This window comes from Lepidochelys kempii, chromosome 11 (assembly GCF_965140285.1).
Source record: "Lepidochelys kempii isolate rLepKem1 chromosome 11, rLepKem1.hap1, whole genome shotgun sequence".
Classification (NCBI taxonomy): Eukaryota; Metazoa; Chordata; order Testudines; family Cheloniidae; genus Lepidochelys; species Lepidochelys kempii.
In genome coordinates this window covers 50,919,497-50,935,128 of record NC_136390.1, presented here as the reverse complement: position 1 = coordinate 50,935,128, position 15,632 = coordinate 50,919,497, and the positions used below count along the sequence as shown (strand labels likewise).

At 40.3% G+C, this 15,632-nt stretch overlaps 1 long non-coding RNA gene across 1 annotated transcript in view; it reads left to right on the top strand.

Moving 5' to 3' along the window:
• LOC140895728 (uncharacterized) overlaps positions 1–15,144 on the top strand; it is a 35,858-nt gene extending 20,714 nt beyond the window's left edge. Inside the window, exon 3 of the long non-coding RNA XR_012154330.2 lies at positions 14,779–15,144. This is a non-coding gene — a long non-coding RNA (uncharacterized LOC140895728). The remainder of the gene's footprint in view (positions 1–14,778) is intronic.
• Positions 15,145–15,632: the final 488 nt, after the last annotated feature.

Here is a 15,632-nt window from a genome sequence, read left to right as displayed (position 1 = left end):
TATGCTAGGATCTGTAAATCTGTATATATTCATGCTATATACAAAAACAATTTCTTCTTCTTCTAAGCGTATAGAACCTTTTTAATTTTAAGAATAACTGAAATGTCCCTAACAACAAAAACATCATCCCAAGTCTGGAACCCCAGGTGGTCGCCTGCCCTTATATCCAGCCCTGTAGACCACCATCTGTACATCTCTTTTGTAAAGTTATTGGATGCCTCACTCCATTCCAGAGCTTTAGACTGTGGATGTTTATGGTTAAAATAGATCAAGAATTCTCTAACATGAACGACAAGATGAAGAAAAGTTTAAAGTCAGTGGGTAAAATTTTCAACAGCGCCTAAATCCCATATTAAAAAATGACTGTCAGTGGGACTTAGACTTTTAGGTGACTTGGGTGCTTTTGAAAATTTTACCCACCATGTCTAATCCTGGCTGCCTGTCTCAGGCAAACTCCTATTCAAGTCCATGGCGATCAAGCACAAGCATGGCTGAAGTGTCTTCTTTTGATGCCCTGGACAGAAGCTATATCACTCTCTTCTCCCACTACCTGGAGCCACCAGAAATCACTAATCCTTCTGAAACTGAGCACAGTCACCTGGTCCAGAGGCAGTTCTGTAGGAGGCTGAAAGTGGAAGAGGGAGGGTAGGACAGGAAGAATGCACCTTCTTCCACAAGTGCAGGCACAAGAAGAATATTTTCTGCCCTTCTTCACCAGCTTTTTTCAGGGAGGACTCCTGCTATATGTCACACTGGAGCTCTGCTGAGGCCTGAAAAATGATGATTGTTCAGCAGAGAGGTACCATCTGCAGCTGATTCCAGCCACGTAGAAGAGCAGCTAGGGAAACATGCCTGCATGTAGATGTGGAAGTCATGAAAACTCCACATGCAGAAGATTGTAACCCATCTGACTGATAGATCAGAAGAGGATTTACCCATTTGTTAAATGGGTAAATCTCTGCATCCAGATTGGCTACTACCTCTTAGACCAGGAGGATTCACCCACAGGATTGTACTGCTGTCCGCATTCTAGGAAAGAAATAGTGAGTTAAGATACATTCTCTTTTCTGAGTTAAGCACTGGATCTACTGGTCTACTGCAAAGGAGAATTGGAGCCAGTAGCATTTTCTCTCTCTCAACTGCTATGGCAAAATTCTCAGATTGTAATATCTTGTGGCAATGAGTTCAATAGGTTAACTGTGTCGTATGGAAAAAAAAATTTCATATCAATTTTCAATGTATTCCCTTTCTGTTTAATAGAATATCCTTTTGTTCATGTATTATGATGAATAAGATGAGCAAGAGAGCCTGACTCACCATTCCTATGCCATTTATTATTTTATATAACTCTGTCAGGGCCCCTGTCATTTGCATCCTCTCGAACCTAATTAGTCCTTTAAAAAAAAATCTCTTCATATTATAGCCTTCCCATTTCTCTAATAATCTTTTCCCCCAAAAAGATTCTTCCTAGGATGTCCAAAATGAACACACATTAAAATCAGGGCATTTTATTGATTTTTGGGTTGTGTTTTCCTGCTTTTATTTTTGTTTAGTGGTATTCATGCTTCCTGTGTAAACAAGTTCATTTTAGGAGGGAAAAAAAAGTATTTGTAAATTTGAACATGAGCAAAATGAACATATAAACAGCGTCTTCATTTTTTCCTATCCAAATCACATACGGAGTAGAAGGACTAGCAGCAATCTTGCTTTGTGAATGGGGAATCTTTTTGTCAACTGTCTGAGGTTTAGATTGCATGGAAAGCATTTTGAAGAGTCAACCTCTCTAAACTCTTACATATTTTATTCCTCTTATTTGTCTTTCTCCCAGCTGGTTGGCCACTGCTCGTCATAATTTACATGTCCATTCTTTTAATAGCACACACAGAAAGCATTCATTACCTGGAAACTGCTATAGGTCTGAGGTGCTACTTTTTAAAGATGGGGGTGGAAGGTAGAATAAGCCTATGTGAGAATGGTTTAACCCATTTACAGAATGTCCTTACCAAGCTGCCTGAATCCACCGGGTGTTGTTGATGAACTGCCACATCATTCTGCAGTCTGACAGTTTGGTCTGGATGTCTTTTGTTGACCACCCAACTAGCTGAACTAGTTTAAGCAACCCTCTTCCTCTCATGGAAACAGCAAAGTAGAATCTCTGTCTATTACTCAGTGGGGCATAGTGGAGGACTGATTTCCATGCTCACGGGGACTGTGGTCTGCCAATTGAGTGTGATCTGCAGTTAGGGAATATAACCATGGTTCCAATAGGCTAGTACACCCACTGTGGTCTGCAAACCATGGTAAGCAGAAGTACAAACTCCTCATTTTCAAAGAAGAAATGTGTCTGGCATTGGCAATGCATCACTCTCCATCCTCTCCCAGAGCCATCATGTCTTGTGCTGGTGAAACAACTCTATCCGCTGGCCCAGTTTCTCTTCCATCTACACTCCTATGTGCTTCCTGTTCATTATGGATAGGGCTTTGCCTTTCAAATATAGCAAAAGCAAAGACATTCCAGTGGAAGTGTTCTAGTCTATCATCAAAAAATCACTTATATCTAGTCTAATGACCAAACTGCCCCTTGTTTATCCAATTATACTTCACTTCACGTGCGAGCACTTCTCCCTCATCCCATAATCTGAACTAATTCAATGAACCGTGCTTTTTAAAGAACACAATTTAATACTCTCCATTCTTTTAGTTTCACCTGTCACTTTTTTTCTGATCCTACACAGCATTTCTAAAGCTAGCACACTTTAAAAGATATACAGTAGAATCTCAGAGTTACAACACCTCAGGAATGGAGGTTGTTTATAACTCTGAAATGTTCATAGCTCTGAACAAAACATTATGGTTGTTCTTTCAAAAGTTTACAACTGAACATTGATTTAATACAGCTTTGAAACTTTACTATGCAGAAGAAAAATGCTGCTTTCCCTTTTTTTAGTAGCTTATGTTTAACAAAGTGCTGTACTGTATTTGCTTTTGTCATCTCTGCTGCTGCCCGATTGTGTACTTATGGTTCTAAATGAGGTGTGTGGATGACTGGTCAGTTCATAACTCTGGTGTTCATAACTCTGAGGTTCTACTGTAAAACACTTTGGTAAGAGTGTACAATTCACTTTCACTTCTAAAGTTATAGCTATCATTTGTACCATCAGAAGTTAAACAGATCACAGACACAAGTGCCCATTACTTGAATAATTTAATCATTTTCCTCCCCCTGCCCCGAAATACTACATTTTTGTGAAGTCAAGGAAGAAAAGTAACAAAATAGCGCTTTGAAGATTTGTTTTGATTTTATGAAAGGCTATGAGATATACATACATCTAAATCCATAATTATAATTGGACCCTCACAGATGAGGGTAAATGTTTTGCTTCCCATTGTCCATCACAATATAAAACACATTCAAGCTCTATTTAATATACTTTGATTTTTAAGCAAAAGGGAATGGATACCTTTTTTATTTCATTCAAAAGCACTGGGCCTGTCAGATGGTGTTTGCGGGGAGGGGAGAAAAACCACACCAGTGAGGGGTTGTGTCACCACTTGCCTGGAAACCTGGGGTGCCTATCAATGCTCTGCTGCTGTAGGTCCCAGCCTGGGACACTCACAACCAGCCTACAAGTGTGCAGGTCACACCCTGAGTGTCTGCATGCTACATAGCTCTCATTCAGCAGCTCTGACCCCAGCAGCCAGTCTATAACCCCACAGTCCCACTCTGGCTTCCACCAGCCTTGCAGGGTAACCGCAACACACTCCCAGTCCCAAAATTTTCCCCAAACCATATAGTGTCCAGCCCTCTCCTGGACAGTTCAGAGAAATAATAAGATTTGTTTGTTCCTCTAAAGACACAAAACCCACTAGCTTGCCATTTTATCTGAATTAACATTCACTTTATTTCAAACACAGTACCGGTGGTTTAGACTAATAATCAAAACAAAAGAAAATAGGATTTTAAGTGAGTTCAAGTATAAGGGATAAAATTAGTAAGGGCTATAAGCAAATAAAAGAGAAAATACCCATCTAAAAATCTAAAACTTAATCTAGCAAGGTACAGGCTTTTTTCAGGATGGTTTCTTTCACCTATATTTAGATACCAGAGACTTCAAACCCATCTTTCTCAGCTTGCAAGAGTTCTGCCCTCTTGTGTCTGTCCTGTGATGGATGCCAAAGATGGGTCTCTGTCCTTGGTTATATCTTCCAAAGTTATGTTATTTCAAGAGGCAGGATGATCTTATGCTGTTCTTCCCTTCCCCTGGATTTCCCATCCCATGTACATAAATAGGGCTTCCATTGTTTCAATTCTACCATGCTTAATTTACATCCAAGACAGGTCAATAGCTGCCTTCTATCCAGTCTGGATGTGAACCTGTTTCTCCATGTTTGGGCACAGATTTTAAAACATAATATCATTAGGTATCCATATTTCCTCATAGTGTTAATACATACATGTCACAATGATATTAATCACCAGTTTGTCATTAGCTTTCAGAAAAAAACACACGCTATACACTCTTATAATACATAATAGTACATACAATCAATTTGCGTATCATCTGAGGTTCAAGCCCCAGTCTTTATAGACCAGTAAAGCTTTGAAATGGTTGGATTACCCCTCAAACATGAGCGCCAAGTTTGTATAATTTTTGGTGGTGCCCAGAACAGGTCCAAGCACAGCCACTGGGGCAATTGCCCTTGGCCCCCTGCTTTTGGGGGGGGGGCAGGCTTCAGGGGGACATGGGTTCCAGGGCAGCCTGGAGCGTGAGGCCCCACAAAGCATGGTTAGCCCAAACTTTGGTGGAGCACAGGCACCATGGGCCCATATAACTCACCGCCTATGCCCTCAAAAGTAAAGTTTATTCAAGCTGTGAGGAAAGTGACGGAGTCTGGTGGTGAAGGAAGCTCCATGCTTTTTCTTTCTTTCTTTTTTGATGAAATGCATATTGTCCTGTTTCCTGTTATCTCCTCTCCCTGATGTCTTGGTGGTCTTGTTTACTGCTTATATGCAAATATGGACCTTCACTGTCTTTGTCAGAGAATCAGGCTGGTCAGAGAATCAGATACACATTCCTTTGTCTAACACAGACCTGTTTACCAACTCCCCCTAACACACTTTAGTCATAATTCCAGTATATATTTATAACTTTTTGTACATCTTCTGGCATACATCATATAAGAAGATAAATGATCAGTTATTATTTTTCACGTGCTACTTTACAAAGCATATCTTGTACAAAGATTGTTACAGTAGCATGGGGTGGGGGGCGGGGGGGAAGAAATACAGTCTGGTTCTCTGTTACCTTGACCCAAAGATGATCCTTTACATCTGTGCAAAGTGAGGGCAAAATTATACCATTCTGATTTCCACCCACTCTGTACTGATGTACACTAGGGGGAGGGAAATGGAGAATCAGACCTGTTATTTTTAAGAGCTGCTAGTCAATGTTTGAAGTGAGTTCACATATGTAAAGCAGAATTAAAGTATTAACAGAGGATCTGAAAACTTTGACAAAAAACAACACAGACCTGGTGACTGGGGATCAACAGACAAAGATGGTCCCAAGCAAAACACAATAAGATCATAAACATCACTCTTTCTCAAGGAAGAAAGAATAACTTGCAGCTAGGGACTCTTTTAGTGAGGCTGTTGCAGGCTAGCTGTAAAACTAAGTGAACCAGGTGAACAAGATCTCTCTTCCTCTCGGTGGGAGGAGGTATTTTTTCATGCTTTTTGTGTGTATATAATAAGATCTTCTACACTTTCCACAACATGCATCCGATGAAGTGAGCTGTAGCTCACGAAAGCTTATGCTCAAATAAATTGGTTAGTCTCTAAGGTGCCACAAGTACTCCTTTTCTTTTAACTTTTCAATAACTGTGCCCCCATGATAATGCTAAGTCATATTCCTATAAATATTGTTGTAAAGTGAACTTGTATTTTCCTTCCGCTCCTCCCCAAACAGCTGGTTGTATTAGGTGCCAAGGTCATTCTAATAATATAGTGCACAAAATATGTAACTAATTCCTTGGCTCCCCCTTCACCATATCACCTACTGAAAGCTCATCAAGGGAACTTTTGCTTCAGGAATGAATCCATATCTATCCTTCCTTGTCCCCTTAGAAACAAAGCCAACGAATGAGTCAAAAAAGCCAACCCCCTTTCTGCCCCTCCCCCCCCCCACACACACACATCTAAGGAGGACCATATGTATGGACAGGTAAGGTGATTGCCATAACCTTACTGGATTAACTGGAATGCCCTTATTTTCTGAGTATGCTTAGCTGAAGTGGCTTTAGCCATTTCAAAATTCCTTTATGATGCAGTTGGCATTATAAAAATTAATTCTATCATTTCTTTTTGCAGAGTAATGATCAAAGCTTTTTTAAATTTATTTATTTCTAACAAAAGTTACCTCTCATAAAAGAGACAAATACAAATTCAATTATTCCTGTAAAGGGCAATTCTATCAGGAAAGATAGACTCCTTTCTCTCTCTTTGGTTAGTTTTACTCTTCCTTACACCTTAGGTAGCCATGATCTGGATCTAGATTTAAATTCTCCCTGTTTTACACAGTTAAATCCAGTCCACTTTGATGCTATATAAAAACACTGATTCCCTTTTGCTGCCATCATACAATGACAGAGTGATCAATCTTCTAAATTTCCTTCAGCTATTTGCTCAAGGCTGCTGACCTGGTTTATAGATGTCAAGCCACTAACCTAGGTGGGCAGTGGAGAGGAGGAGGAGGAAGGATATAAATTATTTTGACTTCTTTCCCAGTGAGTTCTAGGGACAAAAAGCACCAGTACTTGAGATCTAAGTGTCTCCCCACTTACATAGGGCCAATGTCAGAAATCTAGCCTGTGCAGAAGAGGGGACTCCATATGCAGATCTCTCTTTCTCTTGCTTCTAGGTAGGGCTCATCTGTCTCCCTAACACTGCCACCTCCTTTTCCCTACATCCCATAGAGTCCTCTCTGATGGTCTGATAACCCATGCCATGGAATGGGTGGAGGTAGGCGTTTGGCATATCTGGGAAGAATGGGTGGGTGTGAGCGACATCCATAACTCCTTGGATTTTATTAAGAAAAAATAATACGGCCTGGCCCTGTGCTATCTTTTCCATCAAGCCCTTTTCTTGGTAGAATCTCCTTCTTCTGGGGTCACAGAGCTCTAGCAATGATATGGGGCTTCCACTCCCATTGTGGGTGTTCCCTATATGCCCCAGGCACGTGGGTTTGAAGGCAGATCCCACAGTCTAGCATAGGAGGAAAACCCCATCTCCAACAGTGGAATAATGTAGAGAAATTGCTGTGAGAGAGTTCTCATGAAGAACCCCTTTCCTCCACCTCGCTGCAGTGATCCAGCCTTAGTCCCTCCGAATAGAATCATTAACTCTTAGATCAAAAGAAATAGGTCTATCATGTCAGGTCAAGGCCTAGGTGGATTATATTTAATGTTAAAGAGAGAAATTGGGTGAAGTATGTAACATCATCTTTATTAGCATGGTAAGCCTAGAGTCTTGTAGTTTTTACAGCACATCATACCTTTGACATACAATTGTAATAAGAAAAGGAGTACTTGTGGCACCTTAGAGACTAACCAATTTATTTGAGCATAAGCTTTCGTGAGCTACAGCTCACTTCATTGGATGCATACTGTGGAAAATACAGAAGATGTTTTTATACACACAAACCATGAAAAAATGGGTGTTTACACGTTGTAAGGAGAGTGATCACTTTACATAAGCTATTAGCAGCAGGAGAGTGGGGTGGGGGGAGAGAAAACCTTTCGTAGTAATAAACACCCATTTTTTCATGGTTTGTGTGTATAAAAGCATCTTCTGTATTTTCCACAGTATGCATCCGATGAAGTGAGCTGTAGCTCACGAAAGCTTATGCTCAAATAAATTGGTCTCTAAGGTGTACCACAAGTACTCCTTTTCTTTTTGCGAATACAGACTAACACAGCTGTTACTCTGAAATCTGACAATTGTAATAATAATTCCTAAACAAAACACCTTTGATTTCATGGGGGCTAACTGCAGAGTGAAGTACTGCTTAATGAGAACAGGGAGATCAGTTGGCCCATCCTCTATTTGCGGAGTTTTCATTTAAACTTCAGAGTATTTAAAGGGGAAAAAAGAAATAAATATTTTTTTAAAACCTCTTTGGAAGTAAATGAATGTCATACTTGGACTTTGAGTTATTCTTTATCTCCCAGTTGTGGAAGCTTTGGCTTTTAAAGTACCAGATTTATACTGGGAAGACTTCTTCCCATTGTGCAGTAGGCTCTCATCTTTAACTGAGATTATGCACCACTCATCATTGTTCATGTCAGAAACTCCATCAACATCTAATTCTGTAGCAACAGCTTGAGTGAAAAGGAGATATTAAAAAAATAAGAGCACAGAAAAGAAAACAATGTGTCTTAATTATGCCACAGTTTTCTTTAATGATCCTTGACACTAGCCCATTTCAAAAGTAGATTAGTACAATATTAGTGTATATTAAGTAACATAGACTTACAAAATGCAGACGGTTGCATTGTATAACATGGGTGGCTTATGCTGGCCCTCTGAACATAGTTGTGCACAGCAGCACTCATACAGCTTATATCATGAACATGTGGGTTTACATTCCTTACATTTAATAGTCCATCTAATATAAACTTCTGGATATTCTCATTATCCATATAAATGTCTAATTTTTTGAATCCTACAAAACTGGGTTTTATCATTATTTGCTTGCTTGGCCAGTGGATAAATTTGGGGATAGAGGGGTATTTGCCATACTCTCCCATTTGTCCACATCTTTCCTGAAATGTGGTGCCCAGAACTGGACACAGTACTCCAGTGGAGGCATCACTAGTGCCATGTAGAGCAGGACAATTACCTGCTGTGTCTTACATGTGACACTCCTGCTAACACACCCCAGAATGATATTAGCCTTTTTTGAAACTGCATCACATTGTTGACTCTTATTCTATTTGTGATCCACTATAATCCCCAGACCTTTTTCAGCAGCACCACCACTTAACCCGTTATTTCCCATCGTGTAGTTAATATTTGATTTTTTTCCCCTTTCCTAAGTCATGTCCTTTGTACTTATCTTTAATGAATTTCATCTTGTTGATTTCAGACCAATTCTCCAATTTGTCACGGTTGTTGAGAATTCTAATCCTGTCCTCCAAAATGCCTTTAACCCCTTCCATTTTAAGGTCATCTGCAAATTTTATAAGCATACTCTCTACTCCAGTATCCAAGTCATTAATGAAAATATTGACTAGTACCAGACCAAGGACAGACCCCTGCAGGGCCGTATTAATTTGTCCTCCCTGTTTGACAGCAAACCATTGATAACTATTCTTTGGGTAGGGTCTTTCAACAGCTGTGGTCTAGATGAAATTACTATAACACCTGCACATTTCCCTAGCTTGCTCATGAGACTGTCATGTAGGACTGTCAAAAACTTTCCTGAAATCAAGATATGTCTGCAGCTTCCCCTTCCCCATCTACTAGGCCCATACCCTGTCAAAGGAGAAAATGAAGTTGATTTGGCATGATTTGTTCTTGACAAATTCCATATAACACTGTTATCCTGTAGTTGCTTACAAATTGATTGTTTTATAATTTGTTATATAAATACTGACAGGTTGTACATGTCTTTAAGGGGAAGTCATGAAGCACCCTGCCTTAGGTGCATCCACCAGGCCAGAAAAACAGCTTGAGCTTTCCAAGTTTCAGAAATAGTTTAGAGACACTCCTGGATTGTGAGCTAATTAGGTGAAGCTGAGACTATTTAAGCTCAGCACTTTAGAAATGGAGTGTTACACTCAGAGGGGAAATAAATGAGGGAGTTATGTTGGTCAGGAACCGTAGGGAAACATAGAAGCTACCTTGTATGCTTTATTATTTACTGCTTTTAAAGCCATATGTGAAAGGAGATGCAGCTACAGATGTTTCCCAAACTAGGGTTGGGATCAAACCAGAATCCCCAAAATAAAACCCATTTGCATAGTGTGTCATGTGTGTAAACATGAACCTCTCATCTTCCTGACCCTAGCCTTTCTACTGGCACCCTGCATGCTTGTATCTAAAGTACCTTACAGACAGTGAGGCCCAAATATAGTCCCATCCTCCACATATATAAAGGCAGCCTGCCTCTCCTCAACCAACCACAGAGCCAAGTACCACCTGCTTCCAGAAGCTCTTCACTTCTTTCACAGAGGAACATTAATCAAATGTGTGACAGCCTCTCAAATCAAGAGGGAAATATATCAGTGCAGCAGGCAACAATTATCTGATCATTTTTGACAAATTTTCATCCAATTCACCCAGAGAGAGTTGCTGAAACCACATGGAAAAATCTTGGTGAAATGGACCTGTGCCCCTGCTGAATAGCAAAAGCCAGTAATGCACACCTTAGCCCACTGCTGAGGGAGACAATCAACACCTTCCTTAGGGAAGACATTATTTCCACTGCTTTGAAACGTGAAATAGTCTGGACTACTATTAAAAAAGAATCACTCACATGAACCAACCCCCTAACACCTGGTTTCTACTTTCCCATTCCTCAGTAAGACCTGAATAGTTAACAAGCAGGGCCCAGGAACATCTGCTCACCACTAAATTTCTAGATCCTCCCCAGCAGGACTTCAGCCTGAGTCATGGCACAGAAACAGCTGTAGCTACCCTGATAGAGAACATCCTTATCACCATGAATGTGGTTGCTGACACTACTCAGTCTCAAGCTACCATCCACCATAAAGTAATGCTGACCCACTCGTAAAACCTGGCAGTGGTAGATAGGGTTACTTCAGCCTGGCTATGCTTGTCACTCCCTGGCAGATCCTGAAATGTTTTGATGGACAGTTACTCTTCCATGCAGGCCCTAATTTGTGTAGTCCCACCAGGCCATATCTTCTCACCTTTCCTATTCAACATTGATTTGAAGCTGCTAATGGAGACTGTGAGATGCCATGACTTACACTGACAAAGAGTTCTGTGTATCATTAGTAACATCTGCATGAAGTATCTCACAGCTATCTCAGTATACTGAGTAAACTGGAAGCTGAATAGAGACAGCTGGTCCATAATTGATCCAGGAAAGACTGATGTGATGGCAATTAGAAGGGGGGAGCATTTTAAAAAGTTGTATTTAAAAACAGTATGCCTTTACTCTGTTTGAGACATATATCCACAAGTGATCTTCTGTTCTACAAGGCACATTGATGCTGGACACCAGAATAACAAAACTTATTAAAAACCTTTTCTTCATCTCTGACTGAAAAGGAAGCTTCATGATTTTCCCTCGGGGCAGACCTAGCCATAGAAATCCATGTATATCCCACCTCAGTGCTGGTGGTCTACTGTAACTCACTCTACCAGAGGATGAAGGTGCAGGGTAGGTGGAAGCTATAATTAGTCCATCACTTGGTTCCTCCCTCCAAAGCAGAACATGTCTAACAGAGCCTATAGAACAGGTTCTTCACCACATCCACTGACTTCCTCTTCATTACTGGATTCATTTTCAAGATACTGCCCCGATGTTTAAGGTTATTAGTGGACTGCACTTGTGCAATCTGAACATTCCCTCTCCCCGGCACCATTTTGCAATGGCTATGATTTTATCTATTGGAGTTACCCATTTTGACTCCACAGTTAGGCTGCATATTAAAGTGGTTTTAAAAATGAGGCACAAGTTCCCGTTTCCTCATGATCTGGCTACCTCCTTCTCATGAAGCTTCATCCAGGGACAATTTTTGGAAACTATAAATGTAGCTTTTGTTTAGCTTCTCTAATAGGAAGCTTTTGCATTTGGACTCTGATTACTTTTTCTTTGAGTAATTCTGCTTTTCATTGTTGATTGATATTTCTTTACAATATTGTGTCTCTACAAAATAGAGTAGAGAGCAGGATTCTGAGGAGATCAGGAGCAATGGGTACTCTGTTTTGTTTTCAAAGTCGTATTTATGTTAATTTTAAGCTACTGGACATGGAGCACACAAACCTGATTGGCTGATGGGTGCACATAAAAACTTTTCTTGCAGAAGCTACACTCTTCTGTTCTTAAGGATGCCAGCCTTCCATTACCCCCTCTAAATACCCTTTTGAACAGAGAACTTTATATTCCCTCCTGCCACAACCAAATACTGCACAAAACACCCACAACAACTATTGCTGGGTTGAGTATATGGAAGACTGTGTTAGAAATACAAGCTCTCATTTTTCCAGGAGTTTACTAGTTCTGTTTGCAGGCCTCTGGGCTCTCTAGAGAAATATACAATCTGAGTCAAAGTTGTGCTTCAGAAAGCAGCCCACTTTCTTTCTCCCCATTTTGGGGTTCTAAATTCTAAGAATCAGAGTAATATTATGTGCAACCTTCCAGAAATATAACAACATAAAATATTCTAACTCTTGGGTGTATGCACCTTGAAAGATAATGTTGGGGGGAAATAATTTGGTATAGAGGTCTTCACAGAAGCATAAAAGGAACGCAGGCTTACAGCCACAGTGCATAGTGATATGTAGTAGTTGTGCTAATGCTAAGATGGTGTTTGTGGGTGGAAAAGTGGAGGCAAGTACTGTTAAGCAGCTTATCTTTCCATTTCCTTGCTTCTGGGGTTTCATAAAGCATTCTGTGCGTGTAGCAACCCTAACTGCTTCACATGAAATATTTGTGTATTAATGTTAATAAAAACTATGAATCCTACAGCATGCCAGGTTAGGAGAGGAAGTTGCTGAGGAGTGAGCACAGGATTAGCCCATTAACAGCCTTAAAGTTCACAATGGCTATCAATATCTAGGATTAAACCATGAAGAGATAGTGGCTGGCCTTCACAGTTAACAGTCCCTTCAAATAGGGAGCTCTATGACACCAGAGACCAGAATGAATCCAGGCAGCCCAAGTTAATTTTAGCTAACTGTCACAGATCTGGTCAAGCTCCCTAAGCTGTACGCTCACCAGATTTCTGTGAGGGGATCCAACTGCTGAATCCTACATGCTCTTAGCGTTCTGGGGCCAGGCAGAGTTTAGGTACTGTCCCTAAGAACAAGCAAGAACTCCATGTGAAGCCCTTGTGTCCGACACCACTTTGGGCACTGGAAACCTTCAGCTTGAGACCGTAGTTCTGCTTCATGAGCAGCTCTGGCATATACCCCTGAACCCCACCAAAGGTGTGAGCCTTCTGGTTCATAGTTCACCTGTTCAGAGGCATGTGACAATGAAAGCAAACAGATTTGGACTTTGTACAGGATTCTAAAAACCATTTACTTTTGCAAGATAAAGCAGAAAAAAGTACACATCATTTAGAAAACAAACACCCTGAACCTAATACCCCCTTCTCCAGCTCACCCTTCCATTTGGGTGTCCTTGAGATGAGGGGTGGGAGGGTATTCATCTGTGTTCCAGAAGGTAGCGATCACTTCTACCTTATCAGGCTCCCGCAACAGCTCCCCTCAGCTTGAACTGATGAAAATGGCCAAAGAGCTAGAGTTAAAACAATTATTTTCCAGCCTCCTCAGTGACCTCTTGATCAGCAACAGCAGGAGACCACAGACTCCTACCAGTTGATTTAATTATCAGGCAATCTCTCCTCTGATGAACCAGTTCTCCTGGATAGGAGTGAGCTTTTAGTCTAAATTGCTTCTGAGGGCCATCTGAGTTTAGTGACCTTTTATTAACAACCCTGTTCTACTCCACCTTGGAATTCCAGTCCAACAGGGAGGTAGAAGGACAACAGAGAACCACATCGACAATGGAGTCAGCTGTCTGACACAAAGACACATAAAGAGCCCCCAATATCAAACAATTCATAAGCTCTAAATAGACAGATTTCCCAAATCAACATAGTAACAAAGCTGTGTCTATAGGAGTGAGAGACACATACAACAGTACATTCCATTCCATATGTATGTTTATATATAATAAATGAGAGAACAGTATTTCCTCTTTAATAGATTGCTGGAACACTTCATTAGCTACATGCATCACAAAAGTCTGTTGCAGTCCTAACATTCTATATTGAGAAGGTACAGACAGTTTAAACTAATTACAAGGAAGTAATTTTGACTAAATACAAAACTAGACAAATTATGAGTATACAAAAAGATCTTATCTTTTTCTGCCAAGACTGACTGAATTGCCGTCTTCTTCCCAGAAGCCTGATTCATTCAAAAATAATTTAGAGTAGTTAAGAAAAAATAAAAATAAATCCAACTCATCTATTTCCATTGACAGGTGGTTAAAGGGACTCCCAGACTTTTCAAGCCCTCAAAGGTAGATACCTAGAAAACAGACCACCATTTTGCAGGAAACATGACTTGATTTCTTACATAGACATTAAAAAACAATATTCAAGTAGTGTGGGCTTGTTTTCTATTTTAACAAAAAAACATATAGAGCAAAATCTTGCATTCTTCTCTCAATTTTCACTCAGATAAGTTAGAGCAGCATGGCTTGGTATATGTGATGGTCTATACTATTATGTTCATCACTTTTACAAGACTATGATAAATTTTTACAAAGTATGCCTTGTGATGTATTAGAAATATCATCATCTGCTGAACATTATTGTTGGGGTAAAATATGCATATCAACATTGTATATGAAGTTATAAGTTTCTGCTGTGTATCATTGCTGTAATATGCTCCAAGTTTAAGAAAAGGAGGCCCAAATCAGTTTCTCAGGAGTTAAAGGGCTATCACCTGCTTAAGCAGCCATTCTCTAGCAGGGGAAAATGTGTAAACAAGAAATTTACATTCCTCCACAGGGACAGTTCAAACTTCACATCCACAACAGACTGCATGTCACCATGAGTCAGCAAGGATGTTTCTAGCCCAAGAAATTGAATTATAAAGAGGAGAGGAAAACACTTGACTGTACTCCTCCTCCCATCTCTCCGCTCATGACATCAATGAATACCTAAAGGACACTGAACTAAAGGGAAGGGGTCCCAGGCTGAAAGGAACCCCAGCCTGTGAAATTTACAGCAGCGTATGGTGAAGAAAACCTCTGCTTTGAATTCTGTTAGTTTAAGCTAGCCATTAGCATGCTGTTTGACTTTTATGCATCATCACTTGTAATCACTTACAATCTATCTTTCTGTAGTTAATAAACTTATCTTATTTTATTTTAACCAATGTGTTTGGATTATCCCCTTGGGATAACAAGGCATTACCATTTTCCTTTGATGAAATGATGGACTTTCTATGAGCTTGTATTGTTCAGGAGGGTACTGAGCAGTACAAGACACACACTTTGGGGGGAACATCTGGGACTAGAGAGCATGCTGGTGTTCCTCTGCAGTTTAGTGCATGAGTGCTTAGCTAGTGGCCCTCAATAGTGTGCAGTTAGGAGTGGTTTTACATGTTAGAGGCTGTGTGTGAGCTGGTCAGGAGTGGATGTTCTTACAGCAAAGTAGTATAAAAGGCACCCCAGATTGGAGAACTGAGGGGACACAGCTGTTCAACAGTTCAAATTGTACACTAGGTAATGTCACAGTATATTACCATTAATTATTATTACAATAGTGCCTAGCGACCTCAACTGAGATTGGGGACCATTGTACTAGGTGCTGTACATGCAGACGGAAAAAGACAGCTCCTGCCCCAAGAAACTAACCAC